At 41.9% G+C, this 27,064-nt stretch overlaps 1 protein-coding gene across 3 annotated transcripts in view; it reads right to left on the bottom strand.

Annotated features, from left to right (window-relative positions):
• MYO5A (myosin VA) overlaps positions 1-27,064 on the bottom strand; it is an 847,747-nt gene that overhangs the window by 14,688 nt on the left and 805,995 nt on the right. The gene's annotated exons all lie outside the window — the stretch shown is intronic.

Genomic DNA, 27,064 nt, shown 5'->3' with positions numbered 1-27,064 from the left:
ACAATGTCATTATAAAATTCTTCATGCAAAAGATCAGACAACATATCACCACCAAACAGACTAGCGCTGTGCCAAGTTACCATAAGACAATATACCAACTAGGCCAACCTCAGGACACTCTTAAACAAACGCCTTAGAACCATTCTTAAAACCATCTAATCAACCATCTGCTAAGTTGAACTTCTGAAATCTATCTCTGAAGAAGCGTTCAAACTTCTTCTCAATCAACACCATCAATGACTGCCTCAATTAATGTGGACAACCTCACAACATGTGAAATCTCCAACATCTAGAGTAACATAACTTTGATCCTGATATCCTTACACAACTATTGATCCATCACACATATCACATAAAACGCAAGGATCACAGAAAAAGCTGAAGTCATCCACCTTCAAGATCAGATAAGTGCCAACCGCCAACATGATTGCCGATCAGGCTTCATATCAAAATGCAGCTCTGAGACAGTGATCATTCAGTAGGAGAAAGAAGTGGGAATTCCCCAACTGAATGATCATCCTTGGTTAGTGTGCCACTATTCCTCTCCAACTTATACATCACAGAATTACTCAGAATGCCCCTTGGTGTTCACCAAATCAAGATCTAAATAAAATTCAGTGCAACGAAACTGTACCTGAAGGTATTCCTATATCAGTGGCCTCAAAAACCATCATGCCTTCCCATCATGTAAGCACTTCATTGTGTTTCTTTGAAACTAGGTTGCACAAAAAAAATATCAGCAGCTACATACACTTTTTATGACATTTAACTTAATATGTGCTCCTGAGATCTGTGACTACCAAGGTTCCTCTAGTTGTAAATTCCCCCAACAATACCAACCCGCTATACCTTGAAAAGTGATGCTTTCTGTCTGGCCTCCTTCAAGACGGAAGAAAAGATCCCAACTAAGTTGCCAGACTTGAAAGATGCGGTTTACAAAGTGAATGAAACTTTAGAGGTTCTGCATGGTTTCTTAAACCACAAGGTACTGAATTGTTTTTACATGATTCAAGGATAACACCACATTTTTTAGGCATCCCCAATGACATAATGTAAATGGTCTTGCAGCACAGTGTTCACCTGTTCTACTAAGATAGTCTTTGCTACTGGGACCTTCCTTCTGTTGATGACTATCCTAGTGTGAACTAAGAGAACGAACTAAGGGGTTCTAGGTCCTTCCCAGGAGTGGGAATATCACATGGTAAATATTTTACCACAATATCAAGGCCTAAATATTGCAGACAAAATTATTGATAGGTAAGCATGTATAGGTAAGTTGACGTTTACTGTACTTCAACTCAATATATATATATATATATATATATATATATATATATATATATATATATATATATATACACACACACACACACACACACACACACACATCTATATACATACACACACACACCTTGAGAGTATATACATCTTCAAGGTACGTAAATGTGGAGTTAAGAATACCAAATCTAAACTTACCTCCTTGGTGCAGTTGTCTTCGATATTTAGGGCTCAATATTGTAGTAAAACAATATTTACCAGACAAAATTCCGGAGTACAACCATCATTTATGCAATGCTGAGAATAAGTTCAGATACTTCAAACAAGTTCACAGTTTTGCTATTTTAAAACTTTGTATTATTTTATTTCTAAACAACTACAAACCGCGACTAGGTAAGCCACCTTGCACAAAACAACAAAAGCACACCTTCTTGTATTCCAGGAGCCCGAATTCCTAAGGTTAAAATTATGAATACTTTAGGTGGTACTTTACTACCATAAAAGATGGGAGTCATTTGTAAACTTCTATTTATGCATATTATGTTTACTAGGTGTCACAATGTGATGCTCCTGATCTCGGATGCGTGGATTGTGGAGGGAGACAGCTATTCCTAAAACTGATATCTTGATGAGTTACTTGTCAGGAAAAGGAAAGAATGAGTTGGTAATTGTGACTTAGCTGAATTAATGCCTTTTTTTCTGGATATATGTCTGAATTACTTTGCCTTTTGAAATGAATGCGGTATGTGTTTCTTAAATTATATGTATATTTTGTGAATGACAATATTGTAGGATCTTAATGCGAAACACTTTTCTTATCAAAATTAATTTCTCTTCTGATGTATCATGGCGAATTGATGAGTGTTGCAAGGTTTGAACTATATTATTTATAACAGGTCATGATCTATACGAATTTCGGTTTTTAATGTGATTTTAAATGTACACATTGTTTATATGGAATACTGATCGAAAGTGAGTTTCCTGGTTAAAGATATTGCACTGGTTTGTCTCATGTATATTCATGCATTTATTACAAATATATTTTTATGCACTGTATTACACTCCTGAAGAAGTACATTCTTGAATGAAACAGGTTGGCTGTGGTTGTATTATTATAAGTGAAAACGGAAGGAAAATAAAAGTGTTTTATTATTTGGAGATGTAATAAAGAAGACATAAGAACTTTAGACATCACAAGTGGACTTTTTCTTAGGGTGGACCAATATATTGTAATTATATCGTTTTTCTATGTAATTATTAGGCCTGGGCGGGAAATTCCGTTCCGCTCGCGGAATTTGCGGAATTTCGGTAATTTCGCGTTCCGCAGATAACGTGAAATTGCCCAAAAGGCTACTTTCCGCGACTTCGCGAAATTTTTTCTTGTTCGCGATCTCAAAATGCGTGTTCGCGAGATATTTCTCCCCGAGCACGCAAACAGCAACTGTGAACAGGAAAAAAGCATCGCGAACAAGCAATTCCGCGTGTTCGCGGAATTTCTGCGTGTTCGCGGAGATTTTTACCGTTTCGCGGAGATTTGCGTAACGCGATTACGCAAATTCCGCCCACCCCTAGTAATTATGAGTTTTCTGTGAATAAGGATTATTCATAATGACACAAAAATGCGTAGCCAAATTGTTTGCAAGCTTCGCCTCCATTTAGGGTGGATGAAGCAAATCTACACATGTAAAGAAGTCTACCAGTCCAGGTCTGAAGGCATACATTCCTCTTCAAGCGTCTGGAATCTAGTTGGTGCAATGACAGTAATTCCAATGTCATCTTTATCTAAAGGTGTTCACCACTGTACGACCTGTTTGCAGTACACTGTTCAGCTGGGATTAGAAAGTAAACATAGCTCAGCGCACTGTTTCCACAATGGAACCACACCCCACCCTGCACACACAATCTGCTTGTTTAGATTAGATGCTTCAAGGACCAGGAAGAAAGAAACGCTTCTTAATGTGTGCATGTTATGATGTGCGTTATGTTGTGGAACATGCGTGGGAGGGCTTGGGAAAAGTGAGATGAGGGAAGTGAACGCGCACACAACAAAGGTTCCTAATAAATACACAGGAGAGCCAACATATACCATAACCCAGAACTCCTTAGTCTCTCCCTAAATTAAGCAGGAAAGTCCTATAAAATGTGCTGGTTGCTAATGACAAGATCAGGTTCATGAAACACCACAACAGGCACTCCCAACACAAGAAGACATGCCACATAGAAAAATGCATGTGCTGCATGCCAGTGAATATGCCTCATAAACACGTGCTGAAGTGGTCTGATTCTAATGTTATTACTACTGAGCAAGTAATAAGCTTGCTAGAAGTGTAGTTAGCCTGATCACTGGAGTTTGGCGATTTTGCAGCAGCAGCATTTTTATACTTATGGATTTTCTATATTTGCCACATAGCGGATCACCTGTTGCGTAGTCTGGTGATTTCAACCCCAAAAATTTGTTTCTAGCTCAAACGGATCAAAAGTTACTAAAAGTGCAGCAAGACGTGTTGCAAAGGATGACTGGTCAACTTTCTCTTGCTTATTTTTGTATTTGGGTGTGAAAGTGGTACTATTGAGGTGAAACCTTTGCCCAGATAGTGTTAACAAGTGTAAAAAAAAATCCAAAATAATGAGGCATTACTAATAATAAATGTGCAGCATTATGTCTCATAATGTGTCTTTTCTTGCTACATAATGTAGTCAACCCTGCCGCATAATTTGATCGGCACCTGCCACATAATTACAGTGGCCCTGACTGAGGAATTCACCATTTAAAGGAGTAACCGAGTCACAAAGCAAGTCTGATGATTGGCTCACGCTTTTACATGTGCTGAAATGAGAAACTAACATGCACGGGTGGGCCCCCAGTGCCTAGTTCTGTTACCTTAACCCAGTGTTCACCCGGGAGCTGCGGAAACAGACTGCACAGGTGCACAACAGACTGACTGACACAGGAGAGAGACACGTAACTCGATAATGCCTGCTTGCGGACATGTGACAACTGTGCAGAGTGTGTACTACCTTTGCCTCCTGCTGCTTTCCTAAGACTGCTTCATGTTTGCATAAGCGTGACTCATCGACCAACACTCAAGATAAGCTAGAACAAGTATATGGCCTGGAACCGCTGCAGCTGGCCTTCCATCGTACGCTAATGAGGTCATACTTTCAGGTGAAAGGTGCTGCCAACTTACATGACAGAAAAAACAAAGTACGTGTAAAATTAAAGATTTCTAGTAAAAAAAAGACAAAGCATGGATTTAAAAAAAATCAAAGCATAATTTAATCTTAACTTCGTTCCAAGTACTCTGTTTTAAATACTTTTTTCTAATGGTGGGTTTTATGTCAACATTTGTGAACACTGAACAGTTGCCAGAAAGCATGGGGAAAAAAACACAAAAGCTTGTTTATGGATGGCACTAGCGCGTTTTATGATCTACCTTAGTGGCCTTACAGGACCGCCCAGTGATGCCTGCTACACGTGTCCCTTGAAAGCTCTTCCAGTTGCTGCAGTCCTATTTTATACGGGGACAGATTACTGGTGATTTTAATCTCTAGGTATAACAGGGTTGAGCCCTAAAGATAACCAATTTCATAAAGCACGTGGGAGCAGGAATACCAAAGCAATGGGTTGAAACAGTTGAGAAGGAGTGGAGTCAGCCTCGTGACTGAAACCTCACATTGAGTGATCTTGAAACCAGGAACTGATAACTCAAACCGGTCCCTGGTCTGACCACATTAACAAAACCAGTAAACTGACTGCTAGTCCTCTAATCAATAAACGTAGCACTCAACAGGGCAACAATGAAAGACTGACTTCAAATATTTGATGAAAGACAATGCAGAGATGCTTCTTGACCATAAAAACCACTGGCACTGCAAACTCAGCAAGGAATCTGACAAACTCATACCAGAACACCATAGCTCCTGTGACAAATGACCTGGTACCACTTAAACTGGCACTAAATTAGGGTAAGGCAGGTTTGTTATAAACGTCGTAAGTTGTGGTGCTCCCTGGATAAAAATCCAAATGGCAGAATATCTTAGATCGCCAAGACCCAAACTGATAAGGAAGCTGCCAATGTTGTGAGAACCATTACTAGCACCCTACTGGAGGAGCTAAGGAAACCTGCCTTTCTAGTCGTCTGATCGAAGCTGGGGATAGTAAAAGGAGGTTTAAAGATCCTTGACCAAGGAAATCAGGTTAAAGTGTACATTCTCAACTCTGAGAAGTTCATGGATTTCACTATTGTGATTCTAAACTATTTGGAAAATAAAACCAACATAATAGCAAAGTATTAACAACTGTTTACCAGAAGACTCAATTAACAGGTCAGTCCGAATAGTTTTTGCAAATACCGGGTGTTAGAATCCGGGTTCTCTGGTTGGCACAGGTAGGTACTTGTGACAAGCAGGGAACCTTTCGTCTTGTCAGGGTAAGGGGTTACACTCCTAAAATAACCCCTGCTCACCCTCTAGGTAGCTTGGCGCGAGCAGACAAGGCTTATCTCAGAGTGTTATAGGTTAAGCATTTGTGAACACATACAGTAACAAAGTGACAACACTACAAATGGACACCACACAGGTTTTTATATTAAAACTAAGGATTCTTTATAGAGTTACCACAAGAACATTAAACGACAAAAATACACCATACTGTTACTTTAGATGGTAGAAGTTTGCTTAGTTCTCTTAAGTTCTTAAATGCGACACTTTAAGTCAATGTACCTTTTAAATGCGACACGCAGGGCAACGAAAGTGTTGCAATGATGCGGATGCGATTAAGTTTTTGGTGCAAAGAAATAAAGACGTGAAGATCTTCCAGATGCGTTACGCTTCTCCGAGGTTGCGAGAAGACTCGACTCGATGCGTCAGCTACAGCGGCGTCACCCTTTACGCGATGCGACGACAGCAGCTCCGACGGCGGCACGCTTCTTCTTGAGTCGCGCTTCCAGCTCCTTGCGACACGCAGTCCCTCAGAAGGCCCAACAACAGCAGCAGGCACTTCCAAAGAATTCTGGGGAGCTGGGGGGTGAAGTCTGTTGTTCCTGAGACTTCAGCAGGAGGCAAGCTCTATTCCAAGCCCTTGGAGATCGTTTTAAGCACAAGTTGAAATAAAGTCTTTGTAGTCTTTCTCCTCTCCTTTCAGCAGCAAGGCAACCACTGCAGGCCAATCCCCCAGGTCAGGGACAGTACTCCTCCTTACAGCTTTCCCAGTTCCTTCTCCTCAGGCAGAGGTTCTTCTTGTCAAGCAGGATCTGATTTCTTGGGAGCAGGGTCCCAATACTTACACCCCTAATTCCTTTGTTCCTCTGTGGTAGAGGGGCATTTGCCCAGTCCAAACCAGTTCCTGAGCACTTTGACATGACTCTGACTTTCTATTCAGGGTGCAGGGCAGAGACATCAGCCGCTCCACAGGAGGTGGAGCCAGCATTGTGGTGGCAGAGCACAGCCCTATTCAGAGTCCAGGTGCACTCCTCCCACCCATCTGGATGTCAATCTCTCTATTCACCACCAGGCTACCTAGCCCTGCCCCTCTGGGTTTTCCCAGCCCTGTCACTCACACAAACCAGACAGGCAGATACACATCATAGCAGAGGCGGGCTGAAATGGTTAGGCAAGCAAATACCAACTTTCTAAAAGTGGTATTTGCAAACACAGAATATTAAAATAAACTTTACTAAAAGATGTATTTTATTATTCTGAGTTCAGGCATACTAAACTCGAATTTCTACCATGTTCCCTGGGTCTGTTAGGATCATAGGATGTAACAATTCCAACAGCCCATTCTGGCCTATGGGAACAGGTAGCCTTGCAATAGTGAAAAACGAAAATGGCTGTAATTCACTATTAGGACATGCCATACACATCAGGGCTTGTCCTACCTTATGCTTGCAATGCACCCTGCCCTTAGGCCTACCATAGGGGTGACTAATATGAAGTTAAGGGAAGGTTTAGGGACTGGGAGGTGGGTGCACTTGCCCAGTCAGCATGACAGTACCAGACTGCACGCAGGTTCTGCAATGGCAGACCTTAGACACATTTTCCTAGGCCGCTTCTGTGGGTGGCACAACCAGTGCTGCAAGCCCACCAGCAGCATTTGTATTTACTAGCCCTGGGCACTCCTGGTGCACTTTACTGGGGTCTGACAGTAAACCAAATAATCCAATCATGGAATCCAACCAACATATACATTTTAAATAGGGAGCACTTGCACTGTGGTACTGGTTGGCAGTGGCACAGTGCTCTGAGCAGCTAACACCAGCAAAACACATGAGGCACAGCGACAAAACGTGGAAGGGAGACTCACACCGAGGTGCCAGGTCTAACACCGGGTCTTTATTCTCTGCCAGTCTCCCTTGAATCTGTGTCATCCGAGGAGCTAGATTGCACAATTGAGGGTTTAAATGCTACTCAGTTCAATGGAAACTACATTCAGACTACTATCATAAAAGAATGTGTTCACATTCTCATTTATTACAGCTTAAACACTCAATTCACTGATAACAACTTATGCTGATCACAAGTAACTAACAGTGGAAAGTTGACCACCCATCGATTACGGGTCTATTTCCAACCGTACAGGCTCAGCCAGCTGTTCAAGTACGACGAGTGACCCTTGTATGGCCAAGATATGTCACGAATTAGCTCACAAGCCATTTGGAACTTAATGGCATATTGGATGCCAGGCAGTTTGGAGTTCAGGTAAGCAAGAGGTAAGGTATCCTCCGTTCTTCATTTGAGAATAAAGTTTTAGTAGGTGGCATATAATGCTCAGAGGCTGACCGTGACAATCTCCTACATATCTGCAAGAAGCAGCAGATTTGGATAACCAATCTCTTCAAGGGCTTTAATGAGTAATAATGAGTAGGATGGTGCAGGAGGTCACTGCGATCACATAGCCCTCATGAATGGGATGCTGCTGGCAGTCACTGTGCTCATGCAGCCCTTGACTTGTATCATCAGGCTACAACAACGTGATTTCCCTCGGAGTCCCTAGACAGATAGTCAATGCAGACCATATATACTAAGTATAAACATACATTCAGATATATTTAAATAGCTACAAACAATTGGGAAATTATGATACATGAGGTTGAATGAAGAAAAAAGAAGGCCTGATGCATGGCATACGTGCATTAAGTAACCTTATACACATAAGATACAATGTGTAAGAAAGAGGATCATTATTGAGGGTGGGTGGGTGCCAACCTAGAGGAATATTAATACCAACTTGTCTGGGTGAAACCTAAAAGTCACTAAATTGTCCTGAGTACAACCACTGGTTCCTGTGGCAGAGTGCAGACTGGATTAACGTAGGACAATGTGTAAAGTATTTATGCAATAACCATGAATATAAATCCTAAATAGAATAATAAAGTATATTATAATAAAATGAATGACACTGAACCTGAAACACCCAAAAAGGGGAACTCGAGATGTAAAATTCGAATGTTTTAAGTAATATTAACAACAAAAAGCACTAAAAGTAATAATGGTCCATGAAAGCGGTAGACTGGGACCTTGGTGTGATTTCAGGCTGACTGCAATAGAGGGTGGGACGGATACACCAAGCGAGTTTGTCTTGGTTAAAGATTTTACCTTCTGACTTACTATATTTTACATTTTTATGGAGCACAAAATGCTCCAGCAGACCAAGCATGATGCTGAATCCGTTGAAGCTGCATCAAAAACAGACAGCCTGGCCGCTAAGTACCGGTGATGCTCCAGAGGTCTTAGAAGTCCAAAAATGTTCTAGGTCCCACCATTCCAGAGTTTCTGGAGCAGCTCCTCTTGGTCAGTTCTAGGCTCTCAAGACCATTTGGAATGCACTTCATGGGCCAGGGCTCCCTTAAGCAGAGGCCACCAGCAGGGTCTGGTCTTGCAGCCTGTACCACAACGGAAGTCAGCCAATGAACACTTTGAGTCCAATTCTTTGTCCTGGGTACAAGAGGGAGCAAGTCCAGTACTTAAAGGGCTCCCTTCAGGTTACAGCAAGTAGGGCCCAGTACCCTTCTGATTTTTTGCAGTTCCAGCAACTGTTCTTAGAAGGGTTTCCCTGGGGAGGCACATTTATGATTTGAACAAGCCAATAGGTGAGGGTGAGTCTTGGCCCCTCACTAACTAAGTTACTTACCTTCGGTAACGTCTTAACTGGTAGAGGCATAATCTAGCCACAGATTCCTTCCCATAGAATATCCCAGGCATCAGGCTGAATCAGACACATTTGCTGGAGCAACACTAGAGCACAAGTAGGTGGCATCATTTGGCTCCTCATGACGTCGTCTGTCACCCACGTCAGAAGTCACGCAGCATCACCTACCAGGCGTACACGGTCTTGGGAGAGGGACGACTGGCAAAATAACATTGCGGCCTTCAGGAGGAAGGTCGTATGCTAATCAATCTCACAAGAAGATGTAGAGTTGAGAGGATCCGGTGGACGACCCTCCCCTGCTGCTGCGACAAAAGATTCTCCCAACAGGGAAGCCTGATCGGAGGATCGATGCTCAGTAGGAGAAGCTCGGGATACCAGACTGGGTCAGTTCGCTCCTGATCTTCTTAAGCACTCTGGACAAGAGAGGATTTGGCGAAAAAGCGTACATGAGGCCTGAGCTACACTCAAGATGAAAAGTGTAACCGAGCGAGTGCCGCCTTGGAAACTACTGTAGTCCAAACAATGGTTGAAGTACACCACTAGGAATTAGGAAACAAATTGGAAAACAAACTAAAGAGAAGACCTCCTCACAAAGAAGAAGAAAAGGTGCTACCCGACTATTAAAAGAACCATACCCATGTACAAAACCTTTTTCATAAGTTTCAAAGAAGAATTTTTTAATATTTGTCAAAAAAGAGACATATTAAAAACATATATACAATAACGATGGCCTCATTAGTTAAGGCCACACTTTTGGCATCGACGGCGTTTCAACCCATAGATCAATGGAGGGTCATCAGGACAAAACGTCTTGATGCACATTTAATGTTGATACACTCCTCATGACGAACAAGATGCTTTTATTGACATACAGTGGACGCTCTTACACTTGATGTTTTGTCCTGATGATGACCCTCCATTGATTTATGGGTTGAAACACTGTCGACGCCAAAAGTGTGGCCTTAACTAATGAGGAAACAAATTGTTTCGTTGTGTATTTCTGTTTTGTTTTGATACCTGCTTTTGTATTTTTTCCTCAGCCACAACTGGTCGGTTTAAACCGGTCATTGCTTACATTTAAAACACTGTTTGTGCAACTGTACGAGCGCCATCGTTACTGTATATAAGTTTTTGATATATTTCTCTTTTTTGATAAAAATCAAACAATTCTTCTTTGAAAATGAAGGAAAAAGTTTTGTACATGGGTATGGTTGTTTTAATAGTCGGGTAACACTTTCTCTTCTTCTTTTTAAGAAGGTCTTCTCTTTAGTTTGTTTTCCAATTTTTGTCCTTATTCCTAGTGGTGTACTTGAACCATTGTTTGGACTATAGTGTTAACTACCCCTGGTTCAGGTTCTAGGGTTGCCCCAGTTGTTTGTAATTATTGCCTTGGTAACTACAGCTTCCAAAACTGCTGACATTGCGCATTCTCGGTAGAGGAGAACAAATCTAACCAAGGCTCTCCCCACTTCTAAAAGAGACCTTACACTGGAAAAGGTAGCAGCGGAATAGGCAACCTTTTGGGTGGGCCTTGTCTTCGTGTATAGACAGCCAGGTAATTCTGGCGACCAAAAAAAAAAAAATGGTCTTACTGCCCTTTTCCTTCGCATCGCTGCTAGGCAGAAAGGTCAGTATATATTTTGTGCATGGAATTATGATGCAAATATCCCTGTAAGGTGTGGCACATGTTTAGCTTGACTAGTTCTATTATCTCACTGTCAGGGAAACATTTTTTTGCAGAGGTAAAGGAAAGGTGAGAAACCTTTGCAAAAGCAGTTTGAGGGGGAAATCATGAACTTTCCAAAACTACAACACTCAGTCATGCCATAGTTACCAACAAGTGATACGCAAACAAATGATGGACGGAATGCTAAATAAATCATACATTCACCCTCAGTCAAAAGATCTGGGTTAAATCCATTGTTCTTCTGCTCACTACGCCACCCCAGTTTGGACCCAGCTATATGCAAATCAGTCTTGACCCTGTGCCTCATGGGAACAGTCCATCCCGAACTGCCAAGCCAGGTCCTTCAAGGATACCAACAAGACATGAAATCGCACAAGCAATATTCTGGTCTTAAGCAAGACATTTTTACTGATGTTGGTTTCTTTTTTGCCACAAACCAGTGCTTGTAAGGGTTTGAATACATGGTCCAGGTTAGAAGGGAGATTCACGGTTTTGTAGGTGAAAATTTAATTTCTAAACTTTATTCTCACTTTCTCTCCCACAAAACCAGGAACCGCGAACGAGACCTCCAGGGGTGAGCCACATGGAGTAGAATGCTGGACTGCAAGCAGCTTTAGGGACTGCTCCCTCAGAGCCTTTGCAGACATGGCCTGGCAGTCAGAGCATGACGTCGAGTTGTGGTCGCGCTCCAGGCATCAGAGACAAATTCTGTATGGATACATCACCGACATGGCACACGGCTTGGTGGCAGGCTGCACAGTTTGAATCCAGAAGGCTTGTTCGACATTGAGGAAAACACACCAAAAACTGTTGACACAATGTTGAAAAAAGCCTGTCAAAAAAGTGGCAGAGGGTAGCTCTCTTCATGAATCTGCTATAGCTGGCGCAGAAAGAAAATAACTGACAGAGGTGGAGCCTTTATAGGTGGCGCAGATGTCACTTGGAGCCTACCAACGCCACTACTGGCATGCAAGGGTAGTGCTTGAGCAAAAGTTTCCGGATCCAGTGTGACGTCTAGGATATTCTTAGGTAAGGAATCTGTGGCTAGATGTCTCTATCAGATCAATTGTGAAAAAATTCCCAGTAGTTCCTGTTTGCCCACTGCAAACAAGCCACCAGTGCCTCCTACTCCTAATTCCCTTAGGCAGAGCCCTTTTGTCCACTCAGAGATGTGGCCAGGGAAAAGAGAAGATCCCTTCCCAGTGTTTACTTCAAACTGGTTCTGGAGGTAGCTTAATTCCCACTAGCTTCAGAGCCAGTCTTGTAACTGTTGGCTAAGAAAACAAGCTTTCCCTTTGTCAGTTCTTCCCTCACCCTAAACTACAAATGGGCAGACTTCACCTCTGTCCCTTTCAAGTTAATGACGTGCCTGCACCCGCCCAAAATGTCTTTCCTGAGCTGATAACCATTACATGCCCAACACCCAGTTCATCCTGTCACCAGGCCTAAACTACTGTTCTATTCTGGGAGCAATTTGTTTTACCTCATTAAGGTCTAGCCATGGCTGGACAGCTGCTGGCAGGCTAATACAAAATAGCCTACACAAAGGTACATTTTTAAAAGTTGAATTTCATTTTATAAAGCACGCAGCTTCTATCCAGAAAGTTACTTTTCTTAAATATTTATTAATCCAACTTAACCAATGGATTGGATTTTTAATACATATGGAAAATAGACCTTCAATGATTACACTAGACATTTACTGTCAAATGTTACACATTAAAGTTTATAATCTGCACTTAGCCATTTTCCAGGATCCAGCTACAGCCCTGACAGTGAAAACTGCTTTTGGGAGCCAGTCACTGGAGGAACATGCCAACTCTAATTTCCCATATGCACCACTTTAAATATTAGGCACCTTACCTTGTGGGCAGCATGGTGTACTTAGGGATCACACATTAATATTTAAAAGCAGGGTTTCCTGCCTTTCAAAGAGGGTTATTTTGACAGGTTTTAGGCTTTTGCAGTCAAGCTGCACAAGGTAGGCCTGAACGCATGTAAAACTGCCTTAGGCGGTTACTGCTTTCTTCTGTACTGGGCCAAGTAGTAAAAACTAGTATCCTCTGAAGCAACTGTTTTTTGCTGCCAGTCATTAATTCCCATGAATACCAAAAATACAATGCATACAGAGCTGATATATTCAGCTTCCAGGCTGCATTTCAGTAAAACTGCTGCCGCTGTTAAGAGCAGAAATGTATGGCCTGGTTCAGGAACAGAACAAATCAATGTCTCTCCAGGGTAGGTAAAAGCTGGCCCCTTTTATGGGAAGTAGACAAACTGTGTCCTAAATGAGCAGGAAAATACTATTGGTGTGTAATCTGTTTTGACACTAGATTAGTAAGATACCAATATAATATTATTTTAAAGATTGAATTATGGAATCAGGACATGCTGAAGGTTTCTGTGCAATGGAAATCATAGTCCCATTACATCATACATATTATAGTGTTTGATTCCTTGATAACAAATTTTAAGGTAAACTGGTTTGTTACATATGAGGTTGTCTCAACAAACATGCAGGAAGGTACAATGATATAGAGGTATGACATAGTTGAGAGCGGTCAGCGTACATTTACAAGGTATTTACTTCGAAGTTTTTACTTCGCAAATACCTTTACTACGCATGATTTTAGTGCACAGGCTTTTAGTTCGCAAATATATACAAAAACTTTAAAAATGCTTTTACTTAATTATTACACATACGGTAAAAAATACTCGCTACACCCCAAAACCCTATCTCACCCTGACCCCTAAAAATATCCCAGTACCCCAAAACCTAAACGCACCCTGAACCCTAAAATGACCCCCTACACCCCAAAACCCTAACCCACCCTGTCACCTAAAATTAACCAAGCACCCCAAAACCTAAATGCACCCTGAACCCCAAAAACACCCCAGCACCCCTAAAACCTTAAACGCACCCTGAACCCTAAAAATACCCCTACACCCAAACCCTAACCCACCCCGACACCTAAATGCACCCTGAACCACAAAAATACCCCAGCACTCCAAAACCATAAACGCACCCTGAACCCTCAAAATACCCCAAAACCCTAACCCGCCCTGACACCTAAAATTACCCCAGCACCCCAAAACCTAAACACACCCTGAACCCTAAAAATACCCCCTAAATCCCAAAACCCTAACCAACCCTGACCCTTAAAATTACCCCAGCCCCACAAAACATTAAACGCACCCTGAACCCTCAAAATACCCCAGAACTCCAAAACCTAAATTCACCCTAAAATACCCCCTATACCACAAAACCCTAACCCACCCTGACCTCCTAAAAATACCCCTGTACCCCAAAACTTTAATTTGCACAGTAACTCCATTATGCGCAGTAAGTGCATGCTAAGTAATGGAACATGCGTAGTAAATGCATGCTAAGTAAATGCATGCTAAGCAAAGGCATCTGCGAACTAAAATATGCGTAGTAATGGTAATACGAAGTAATGACCGTGTAGTAAAGGTAGAATACCTTGTGGATTACTCCACCACAAATGTGAAGAAATCTGCAGTAATAAATCTCAAGAAAGGAGTCGGAAGTGAGCATCCCAAGGCATGGTTTGCCTGGGAAGTTTCAGAATACCCACAAAAATATAAATTTGCGGGCATTACCAAACTTGTGTCAGACCACTTTTCATCACATAAATGGCTCTAGATTTACGTCTTTACCCGGATGGTTAGGGAAATGAATTACCCCCTTGTTTTTGTGGGTGTTGGGGATGGGGTTTCTCCTTACAGAAATTTGTTTTAACACAGAGGAAAAAAAGAAAACATGCATTCACAGGAGACTCAATGCCTCCTCTATGAATATTTATGCTTTGAAGTACTCTACAAAATAGAAGGAAACTCGCTGGAATAGGCACAAGACATTCTCGGTAGTACGCCTGGAAACCTGAACCTGACACAGCTTTCTAGGCATTCTATTGAACGGTTTGTGCATAGCAAAAAAATATACCTTAGGAAAGATTTTCCATCTGTACTTTTAAGATGCTTGGTGCATAGGACCCAAGATATTTAAATTATACCTCACATCTTTTGGGTAGATACATATTTTTAGGTCTGGTCTGACAGTGTAGCTATCTGCACTAACTATTGGTACCAATACTTTAACATATTCAGAGTGGGCTTTGGCGCCAGTCCAAAAATCTCTCATCTCAGGTTACTATCTATTTGGACGTTATTTTCTATCTTATAAAGAAATGCATGAGAGACTATTTTACATAGAAATACGATCATTATTCACTCATTACACAACCAATTCTGTATGCTGTACATAAACAGACCTGCATTTCTCTCTATGTCATAGAAACAAAATTATGACTGTAATGAAGGCTTCATTGCCATTAGAAAGTAATTTCATAAAGAAGCAAAAACAGGATTATACAGAAAGCAAGGGAGCCTTACATACACTTCTGCTTTAATTTTTACATGAAACAAAATTGCAGCTGATCTGGATTTAAAATGCTAATGCATATAAGAGAAGGCATGCACAAATGTACACGTCTGCATTCCTGTGTTTGCACATGCTACTTCACCAATGCTTGTTGATATGAACCCTAGTGCACACAGCAGCTTACTTATCACATATCCATGATAAACACTGACAGGCAGGGTGTGGTTTTCTTTTAATTCAGGCTGAATGATTAGGCAAGATCTAAAAGCAAGAATCTTGCAAAAAAGGATCAAGAGAAAATGGAGAAAAAATTGTATATTGGTCAACAAATGAAATTTTTTTGTAAAGAAAAACCATTAACGAGGTTAATTTAAACTTCAAGCCAGCAGTGTGAGGCCTTACTAAAAATACTATGCATGCTAAATAAGTGGGGGTAAAATAACAGCCGTGTGTGTATGAATGAGATGATCATCTTATGGCTACTTGTTAAACAATTAATTATGTGGCAGAGAGTAATTGTGCACTCCACAAATGAAAAGGTAGATGCAGCATTGAAGACGACTTGAAAAATGTAGCAGCGTACAATGAAAACATGTCATGCCCCTTCACTCCATCAATGCCTGTTACCATATTTTAGTACACAGTTTCCACCACCACAGGCTTCACTGAATTACGGGCTCGCGCTGAATGGATTTGGTGGTATGGCGTTCTATAGAAATGGTCAGAGAGAGTTCTCACACTTTTCCCAAGGAATAACATTGTTGGAAACAATGTCAAAAAGGCCTTTCTCCAGCCCTTGCCCACCGTGCTGCTTTGTGCAGCCGAGTACAGCTGCGTGCAACGTCCAGTCATGTGATGCCCTAGCAGGACTCTAGTCTGGCTTTAGTTGCCATATATTGTTGTACTTCCAAAGGCAGGAACACATACATGGACCTTCCTCATGATTACTGGTGGTTCCATAAATGTGAGAGCAGTTCCAATCTACCCACTTCATGACAGCTGCTTCTGTGCTGCGTTCAATGTAAATTAATCTCATTTCCACAAACTTGTTTTAGATTCAGTCTACAGTGTGGCAGTACCCCTTGTTCATAACAATATCACATTGCAGAACTCTCCAGTTTCATGCACAAACTGCTTATCTAGTCCAGAATTTTCTTTTGCATTAAGGGATTTTTTGTTCTGTTGATACCAATATACAATCAGGATTACAAGTACCAGAAGCCAAAGAAAACCTGGACTGGATGAGCTATTCACAGTGACCATCACTTGTGGCCTAAGATAAGTATACCTCGCACCCCCGTCATGCAGTTTTCTCATCAATAATTGTGCTGCAAATGTTGCAGTGATAATATCAATGGTGTCATAGTAGAGGTCATGACTGATGTAATATGTGGGGTAATTAGCAGTGCATGTCCAGGGCGGAGTTTTAGTTACCTTAGGGCATGAGTTATAATTATAGCTATTACTGCTTAATTGTTACGGTTTTGTGTGTATGAAATCTCAACCTAACTATAACGCCCATGTAACCTTTTCTTTTTTTGTTTTTGGAGTATTTCTAAGGTTTTCCTTAAATTCTATTTCCTGACTATAATGTCCATGAAACCTTTGTTTTTTTTCAGAGAGTTTCTAAGTTTTTAATGATATTTCCTAACTATAACGTCAATGTAACCTTTAGGTTTTTTTTTTTAATGTCACTGTTTTTTATAGACTTCTACTACTTTTTGACCCATAGGTTCAATTTGCTAATATACATTTTCACAAGTTTAAAAATACATTTTATTAACACATTTATTCCTTTTATATATTTAAAAACTTGAAATTAAGGGAAGGTGACTAGTGTAATCTTTCCATAAATGCAAGGCACCAAGTGTTTTTTTAAATTAATTTTATGGATCCACGGATGTGTCGCAAATAAGGGGTCTGCCAGCTATATAGCACACATTCCATACTAAAACAACAACACATTTAATACAAACATATGTTATTGCAGTTTCTATAACTGTATTACTGCCTGTGTATGGGAATGCGAGCGGCTGTGGGAGTTGACTCTGTGGGTGTGTGAGTGGCTATAGTGTTGTAAATGGGTGTGTAAGTGGGTGTGGTTGTGTGAGTGGTTGTGTGAGTGGTTTTGTGAGTCTGTGAGGGGCTGGAGGAGTGGTTGTGTGAGTGTGAACGTGGGTATGTGAGTGGCTGTGTAGGTCTGTGCGTGGGTGTATGAGTGGTTTGTGGGTCTCTGCGTGGGTGTGTGAGTGGTTGTGCAGGTGTGTAAGTGGGTGAGTAGGTTTTGTGGATGTGTGAGTAGGTGTGTGGTCTGTGAGTGGGTATATATATATATATATGTGTTTTTTAAAATGTGGTTGGATCCTACCACAATAAACAAAAAAGGTTGTGGACAATTTCTTACCCATGAGGGGTCCCTCACATACCACTCCATCAGTCCGATGGGATCAGAGTTCCTCTACCCTGACCACTTCTATCACTTTCATACTTATTTTCTCCCTTGGGAACCTTGTCCTGATCCACAAAAGGGCAGCCGCAATTTTACTCTCAGGTTGTGGCCAGACAGTCATGGCATTGCTGTTGGCACGTGGAACCGCAAATCTACCCAGATCCATGAAGGATTAGCGTCTCTATATATACATAATTTTTTTTTATTTATAAATTCCCAAACTACTGATCAAATTTACACCAAATTACAAAAAGCTCTTTTTCTGGACCAAGATTTCTGACAAATTTGGTGTAATTATGTTCAGCGTATCGGGCTTTAGGCATGCCTAAAATCCCTATTGGAAATTGTATGGGGAAAACACGTTTCTGAACCCCCCTTTTTCTCCACTTGATGGATCACCGCAAACGGACAACAGTGTTGAAAACTGATTAGTCAAACACCGCAAAACAAAAAGGCTTTTCCTATGGAAATTAGATCCTTTATATATATATATATATATATATATATATATATATATATTCACTGAAAAAACCATAGGTTTCAGGGGCGTTAGTTAGCTGGACATTTCCCTCGTACAAAACCCTAGAAATTCCCCCGTTATAGTTAGTTCAGCTAACTATAACTCGCGCCCCCGCAATGCACTGCTGATGACGTCACATATTACATCACTCATGACATGGTCAGTGACATCACTGATGACATCTGAAATGACATCACTGATGACGTCATCCATGTGATAAATTAGTGCATCTTCTCACACCCTTTGATATACTCAATTAAAATTTCAGACCTCCATTCTCAAAACCATAGATACTCCCATACCAATAACTACATACCCACTCATTGACTCTTAGATCTACACACACATCCACTCACTCACTCACCTGTACAGTCACTCATACTTACAGTCACTCAGTACAGGACTATCATATGAATTTATACACCTACATAGACACTCACACACCACCAATCATCCATAGAGGTACTCTCACACCTAGTCAGTCATGCAAATAATTAATCACACTCCCATTTACTCACCTATGCAGTTATACACACACAAGAACACTTACTCATAAAAATAGTACCACATTCTTACGCTCTTATACAATCACTGATACAAGCACACACTCATCCATACAGCCACTCTCACAATCACACATTCTCACATATACCCACTTAAATACTCGAACACACATATATACTGCCTTTCACATATGTAGTTACTCACACATGTACCACGGAGATATACATTGAATCACTAACACACCCATACATACACTCACCCAACCATACAGTCCATCACAGATGCACTCTTAAAACCATGCACCCATAGAATCACCCACTCACACATGTATGCACAGAGGCACACACACCCCACCCACACAAACACTCAGGCACCCAAACAGATACTCAGACAACCAATCAATAACCCATAGAAACTCTCATATAGCTATTCACAAAACCATGCAGCCGCTTATACACCAACAGACAGACACAGACATTCACACAGTTAAGTCACTAGTCTGGAGTAAGATACGTTTAATGACTCACTTGTAGAGTCAGTCACGCACCTACTAAATCATCCATTCACACACTTATACCCCACTCATTCTTACATAGGTTTTCCCCTATATATATATTAAACATATTTAAAATTTACAGAAACACACTCACTGGATGACGTCATCAGTGATGTCATTTCAGATGTCATCAGTGATGTCATCAGCGATGTCACTGACCATGTCATGAGTGATGTAATATGTGACGTCATCAGCAGTGCATTGCGGGGGCGCGAGTTATAGTTAGCTGAACTAACTATAACGGGGGAATTTCTAGGGTTTTGTACGAGGGAAATGTCCAGCTAACTATAACGCCCCTGAAACCTATGGTTTTTTCAGTGAATTTCTAAGGTTTTTTAAATGCCAATTCATAACTATAAAGCCCCTGAAACCGATGGTTTTTTCAGTGAATTTCAAAGGTTTTTTAAATGCTAATTCCTAACTATATCAGGCCTGAAACCTATGTTTTTTTCAGTGAATTTCAAAGGTTTTGTAAATGACAATTTTGAATGTATTAATTACTGATTTTTTTATACTGATTTACTATATTTTTTAACTATTTATTTTTAGATATATTTTTTTTAATTACATTATAATTACATTATACATTACAATACAAAATATACTTTCTCAGAATGAATTACTTTAGTTTAAATACTTGGCAAATAGGCAACAGACTGTTAAGTACAGTAGTTACAGTTGTTGCAATGGGCAACACAATTTCAAACACAAAGCAACATTGAGCTCAATGTGAATTTCTAGTGAAATGCAATTAGTTACTTTATGGATTACTTTTCTAACCACAGGACTGGATCCTAGATTCAGTCCTTGGACATCTCCTGTAAACAGTTGAGTAAAAGCGCTTTGGTGACAATAGTTATTTTTAAGGAATATTATTGTATTTAAAAGTTGACACTTGGAAATTTTTTCACATAGAATCACCAAAGTTATCCTATGGCAGAAAATTCACTTAGCAGGTAAGTAGTGTTATCATTACTTTTTCTTACTCAGTGGTGGATCCTGGATCCAGCACTGGCCAACCTCCTGTAAACAGTTGAAAGAATGTGTTTAAGTCATACAGACGATTTTTTAGGAATATTTTTAGTTTGTGAAAATAGACACTTAGAAACTTTTCTGGTGAAAACCACACAATGGATTCCTATGGAAGGAAATACAAGTTACTGGTAAGTACGCTTAGAATTACTCTTCAGGGTCAGTGCTGGGCTAAAAGATGCAGCCCTGGGTTCTCTCCTGATAACAGGTGAGTAGATCGGAATTCGTAGTTCGGCTGATTTTAGAGGAATATTTGTACAATGGTAAAGGAAGGGGGTGGGGCCTGAGGGGACGTGTGCAAACACGCCCTGTGGCGCGTTTTAAGTTGGGGAATTAATTGCTCTTCAATCCTGCGGTCCCCTGGGGGCCAACTAGCCCACCAGGTACCTCCAGTATGCGTCAGGGAGCTGCGTTGCAGAGCGGTGTTCAGAGGTCACGCCCCTTTTTACAACACTCTGCAACGCAGCTCCGTGGCGCTTCCTGGAGGTACCTAGTGGGCTAGTTGGCCCCTAGGGGACCTCTGGATTGAAGAGGAATTAATTCCCTAAATTAAAACGCGCCACAGGGCGTGTTTGCACACATATCACCTCAGGCCCCGCCCCCTACTTTCACCACTGTGCAAACGCGCCCTGTGGAGTGTTTTAAGTTGGGGGATTAAGTCCCCTTGAATCCTGAGGTCCCCTGGTGGCCAACTTGCCCACCAGGTACCTCCAGGGAGCTGCATTGCAGAGAGGTGTTCAGAGGCCACGCCCCTTTTTACAACACTCTGCAACGCAGCTCCGTGGTGCTTACTGGAGGTACCTGGTGGGCTAGTTGACCCCTAGGGGCCCTCTCGATTGAGGAGGAATTAATTCCCCAACTTAAAACGCGCCACAGGGCGAGTTTGCACAGTATCACCTCAGGCCCCGCCCCCTACCTTCACCACTGTGCAAACGCGCCCTGTGGCGCGTTTTAAGTTGGGGGATAAAGTCCCCTTGAATCCTGAGGTCCCCTAGCGGCCAACTAGGCCACCAGGTACCTCCAGTAAGCGCCACGGAGCTGCGTTGCAGAGAGGTGTAAAAAGGGGTGTGGCCTCATTACACCTCTCTGCAACGCGGCCCCATGGCGCATACTGGAGGTTCCTGGTGGGCTAGTTGGCCCCCAGGGATCCCCAGTATTCAAGGGGAATTAGTTCCCCCTCTGCAAACGCGCCAGGGGGCGTAAGGAGGGGGCGTGGCCTCCGGCCCGATCCCGATCTTTTCTGCCGGCATTGCTTTTCGACATGGGGAGGCTCCCCATGTGGAAAAGCAATGTGGAAAAGCAATCAGCTTTGCTTCATTGAAGCGAGAGCAGGTTTACCTGCTCTCGCTTCAATGAATCAAAGCAGTTTGCAATGACAGGGTCATTGCAAACAGCAGTGTCCCGGGGGTGGGCACCCCGGGACACTGCAGGAGCCAGCCCTGGGGGGTGGCGGTCCCCAGGGCCATCATTGGCTCCAGGAGGGGGGCCGCGTGGCCCCCTCCCACACGGACAAGTGTGGGAGGACAAGTGTGAGAGCCCCCCCATCGCAAATACTTTCAAGCCCTGGGGGGTGGCGGTCCCCGGGGCTGGGGGGGGTCGTGAGCCCCCCCATATAGTATCTCTGAGCCCCATGGGGTGGCGGTCCCCGGGGCAGTGTGGGGGGATTGGGACCCCCCACACTTTTTTATTTCTGCCCCCGGGATTTGGCCCCCCCTTTAAATTTTCGGTCGAAATTCGCACTGGGTGCGCGAATCTCGCCGATTTAAAAAAAAAATATACTATTTTTGGCCCTGGGGGTCCTTGTGGGACCCCCTGAGGAGGCCTAGGGGATCAGGGTGTTTCTACCCTGCACCCTTGTCGCGTTTTGCGCCTTTGTTTCTGTGCATTCTAGTGCCTCGGTTCTACCGAGGCACAAGATGGCTGCCAACACTTCCTGATTCAGAGTGTTGGCAGCCAATTAGCATTCAGCTCGTGCTTGGGAGGGTTCGGGGAGGGTGCGGGGAGTATCCGCGGATCCTCCCCGGCCATAGATATCACTAACTTTTAACTCTAATTTTCTCAGGAACTACTGAACGGATTTACATCATTTAAGCAAAAGGCACGAGTCTGAACTGAGGACTACCTCCTTGCAAATTTGGTGTAATTCCGTTCAGCAGTTCAGGCTATAGCTGCGACAACAGGTCCTATGGGAAATTGCATGGGGAAAACGCGTTTTGGGACCCCCCCTTTTTCTCGGCCCCCGCTTGACGAATCACCACGAAACTTTCAGGGTAGGAGCGGAGCGGAGCTGGCCAAAAGTTTGGAAAATTTCGCTTAGATTGATCAACCGGCGCCAAAGATATTCCCAATAGAATGTTGCGGATTTCCTATGGAAAATAGGTCCTAACTATAACTATCTACTGGCTACAATCTTCGACCGTGAAATAGCGGGTACTCAAGGTAGCGACTTTAAATCCGCTTTATTCACAAATTCTAAGCACTGAAGCATTTCGGCGTAAGCCTTTTTCAAATTGCAGTGTATATATATATATATATATATATATACATATATATATATATATATATATATATATATATATATATATGTATATATATATATATGTGTGTGTGTGTATATATGATAAAAACTTCACAGTGTTTATAGTTAGGTCGTAGTAACCGTTTTTTGGTTTGCTAATAACTTTGGAACCGTTTGATGAATCTTTCCAAGAAAAAGCACCTTCACCTCAGTTACTTCCTGGAACATTTTGGGGGTGATCTATCAAATTGGGGTTGAGAAAATAGTGGGGATCCCAAAAAGCAAATTTTTGTGCAATTTTCAATAGGATAATTGAACAAAGATACTGTGAACATGACTGAAGTTATGCCAAATTTGGTAGAAAGCTAGATCTTGGTCTAGAAAGCCTTTTATGATTTGGTGTGAATTTGTTCAGTAGTTTTTGACAAATTGATGTTAAAAACCTTGTATACCTGGACAGTTGGGTTCACGGGAGGCTTGAGAGTCTCGCAATCATGTGACTTCAAACAATAGAGTGATCTGATTGGCCGAGGGGACTTTCTTTCTGTTCGGTCACATTGCTCCCATGCCAGCAAAACGCTTCTGCAAACTCCAGCTGGAGTTTGCGCTCTCATTGACCAGCTGCAACATGAAGACAAATGTTGTGGCTGCCATTTCAGAACTTGGGGTCTCGCCACCCATGTCATGAAGATATAAAGAAATAAGATATAATGGGGCAAGGAAGGGGTACTATGACCCCTTCTACCTTCAAAAGGGAGGTTCCAGAGGGATAAATTAAAAAATATATAAATAGGGGGTTTTTTTGCAAATCCCGCGGGTGTCCTGCGGGAGCGCAAGGACAATGCTACCTCACACAGGAGTCTTTCATGATTCGATTTTTTTTTTTTTTTAATACCGGGACTGACGTGTCTGCCGTGGGTTGCCGCAAACAGGAGAAGACTGTGTGCAGTGGAGGGTTGGAAGCCCTGCTGCCAAACCCACTCCACACAAAGCCTAAGGCCATGCGCGGCGGGGAGGTTGGCTTTACTTATGCAATTAATTATTACTTTACTGAAGCCTTACTGAATATACGTTTTTTCAAACTCAAGGGGAGTGATTCTGTTTAGGACCAAAGAGGCTGGAATCAGGTAAGTATTGCAAGGAAAGGGTACCTCTTGGACTGTAGATTGTTTCTATTTTTAATTACGAGGGTCTACGTTCTTTACCTTCGTATCTGCTCTCAATGTGAGCTGGAATGGTTTCAAAATACACTTTAACTGGAGAGAAGGCATGCAAAACCTTTTCATAACATGTGCAATGGAATTCATACAAACAATATCTTATGTATTCATCAAAACGTAACTTACTTCAATTTTTCGTTTCGTTTTTTTCTATAGTCCCATACACATAATTACATGATCATATCATACTATACATATTTATGCTTGTGTATAATACATGCAGACTTTTTTTATACAGTGCAAAAATACCGAGAATCAAAGGAATAGCAAATTCTAAAGTCCAAAGGTAGTGACCAATATTTACATGTGCAGCAATGGTAAAGATTTGTTGTGTCCTACTTCTTTAAATGCATGTACCAGGATATATGGAACCTAGCTATCCTTAGTACTAGACAATTGTCGGTCCAAATAGTTGAGGGAACGGAGCAGGTCTCAAAATGCTCTTTATCTATAGGAGGGAAACCGTCTTGCTTTGGTTTGAACCTCAGTTTATATAGCCTTGATTTCAGTTCGGTTTAAAAATTGAGACAGAAAGGCTCCTGGCCTCGGTAAGGGGATGGAGAGTGTGCCGACGCGTTTCGACCTTCGTGCGGGGGACCGTGAGGTTTCAAAGAAGGTCTTCCTCAGGGCTGGGGGTTTAGGAGGGTAGGACGCTATTGAGGAGCGAGTGTTCTCTTACGTAGCAGAGCAGTCATATATCTGTTGTGCAGCTCATTATTCGCTCTGTATAGCTTATGGTAGCTTCTTTTTCTAGTATAATGCCGCTTCTTTAGTAGGGCACCGCTTCCTTAGTACGGAACTCGCATTGTAATTTCAGCATCCAGTTCCGGAGGCGTCTGAATCGCGTATTCCTTGTTTGAAACAAGGAATACGCGATTCAGACGCCATTCCTTGTTTGAAACAATTTGAACCGACAATTGACTAGTCCTAAGGATAGCTAGGTTCCATTTATTCTGGTACATGTATTTAAAGAAGTAGGACACAACAAATCTTTACCATTGCTGCACATGTAAATATTGGTCACTACCTTTGGAGTTTATAATTTGCTATTCCTTTGATTCTCGGTATTTTTGCCATGTATAAAAAAGTCTGCATGTATTATACACAAGAATAAATATGTACAGTATGATATGATCATGTAATTATGTGTATGTGACTTTAGAAAAAACCGAAACGAAAAATTGAAGTAAATTACGTTTTGATGAATACATAAGATATTTTTTGTATGAATTCCATTGCACATGTTATGAAAATGTTTTGCATGCCTTCTCTCCAGTAAAAGTGTATTTTGAAACCATTCCAGCTCACATTGAGAGCAGATACGAAGGTAAAGAACGTAGACCCTCGTAATTAAAAAAAGAAACGATCTATGGCCCAAGAGGTACCCTTTCCTTGCATTACTGAATATACGGAGCACCCAAGAGATATTAAGGTTAGGTGAAAATGTCAGTTTAAACATAGCATTTTAAACAAACAAAAAACATTGAAATTCAACAGTTGCAGTTATTTCAAGTAATTATAACTCGTGCCCACGCCATGCACAGTGTTAATTTTTTTTAGTTTATAAGCCTTACATTTTTACTGACATTTCATTGAACTAGAACACCACTTTAGCTTTTGAGAATATGTATGTCCGTGTGTGTGTATATCTATATATATATATATATATATATATATATATATATATATATATATATTATCTACTGGCGGTCGCCAGTAGATAGTTATAGTTAGGACCGTGTTTCCATAGGAAATCTCAAAATTCTATTTTGAATAACTTTGGCGCCGATTGACGAATCTTCGCGAAATTTTCAAAACTAATGGGGCGCTCGCTCCGCTCCTACCCTGAAAGTCTCGGGGTGATTCGTCAAGCGGGGGTCGAGAAAAGGGGGGGTCCCAAAACGCGTTTTCCCCATGGATTTTTCCATAGGGACTTTAGTCGCAGCTACAGCCCGAACGGCTGAACAGAATTACATGAAATTTGGCAGAGAGGTAGCCATAAGGTCCATGAAGTGCCTTTTGCAGGTTTGGTGTAAATCGGTTCAGTATTTTCTGAGAAAATAGCATTTAAATCAATATATATATATATATCTGTACGCGCGCTGGGTGCGCGCACCTTGCCGTGCGCGAGCGCAATTCTGATTGGTTGGTAGATCTTAGTAAACATTCGAATCGGTCGAAACCAGGAAGTGTCGGCCGCCATTTTGTCTCTCGCACTCTGAGGGGGTGAAAAACTAATGTGGAGAACGTGAAAAGGGGGCAGCGTGGACACTTCCCGACCCCCTAGCCGTGGGCAAAGGGCAAAAAAAATTTTTATTTTTTTTTCGAAAAATCGCCGAGTGCGCGCACCCAGCGCGCACCATCCAAACAGGAAAAAATCTGCGAAGTTCGCGCAGCGTGCGCGCACTCCGCGATTTTGTGGAAAACAAAAAGCACGGCAAGAACTGCGTAAAGTGGGCTTCGCGCACCGCGTTCCCACTGTGCGTGCACGGTGTGCGAAGCGCACCGTGTGCGCACGGCCTGAACTGCGTAAAGTGTGCACGCGGTGCGCGAAGCGCACCGTGTGCCCACATGCGCGCGCACGGTGCGCGTAGCGCAACGTGCGCGCGCCGTGAAAAAGTTAGGTTTAAAAAAATATATTAATGAATACATAACTTAGCATTTAAAAAACCGTACAAATTCACTGAAAAAACCATAGGTTTCACACACGTTATAGTTAGGAATTAGCATTTAAAAAACCTTGCAAATT

The sequence above is a fragment of the Triturus cristatus genome, chromosome 3_1 (assembly GCF_964204655.1).
Source record: "Triturus cristatus chromosome 3_1, aTriCri1.1, whole genome shotgun sequence".
NCBI classification, from domain to species: Eukaryota; Metazoa; Chordata; class Amphibia; order Caudata; family Salamandridae; genus Triturus; species Triturus cristatus.
This window is presented reverse-complemented; position numbering and strand designations above follow the sequence as displayed.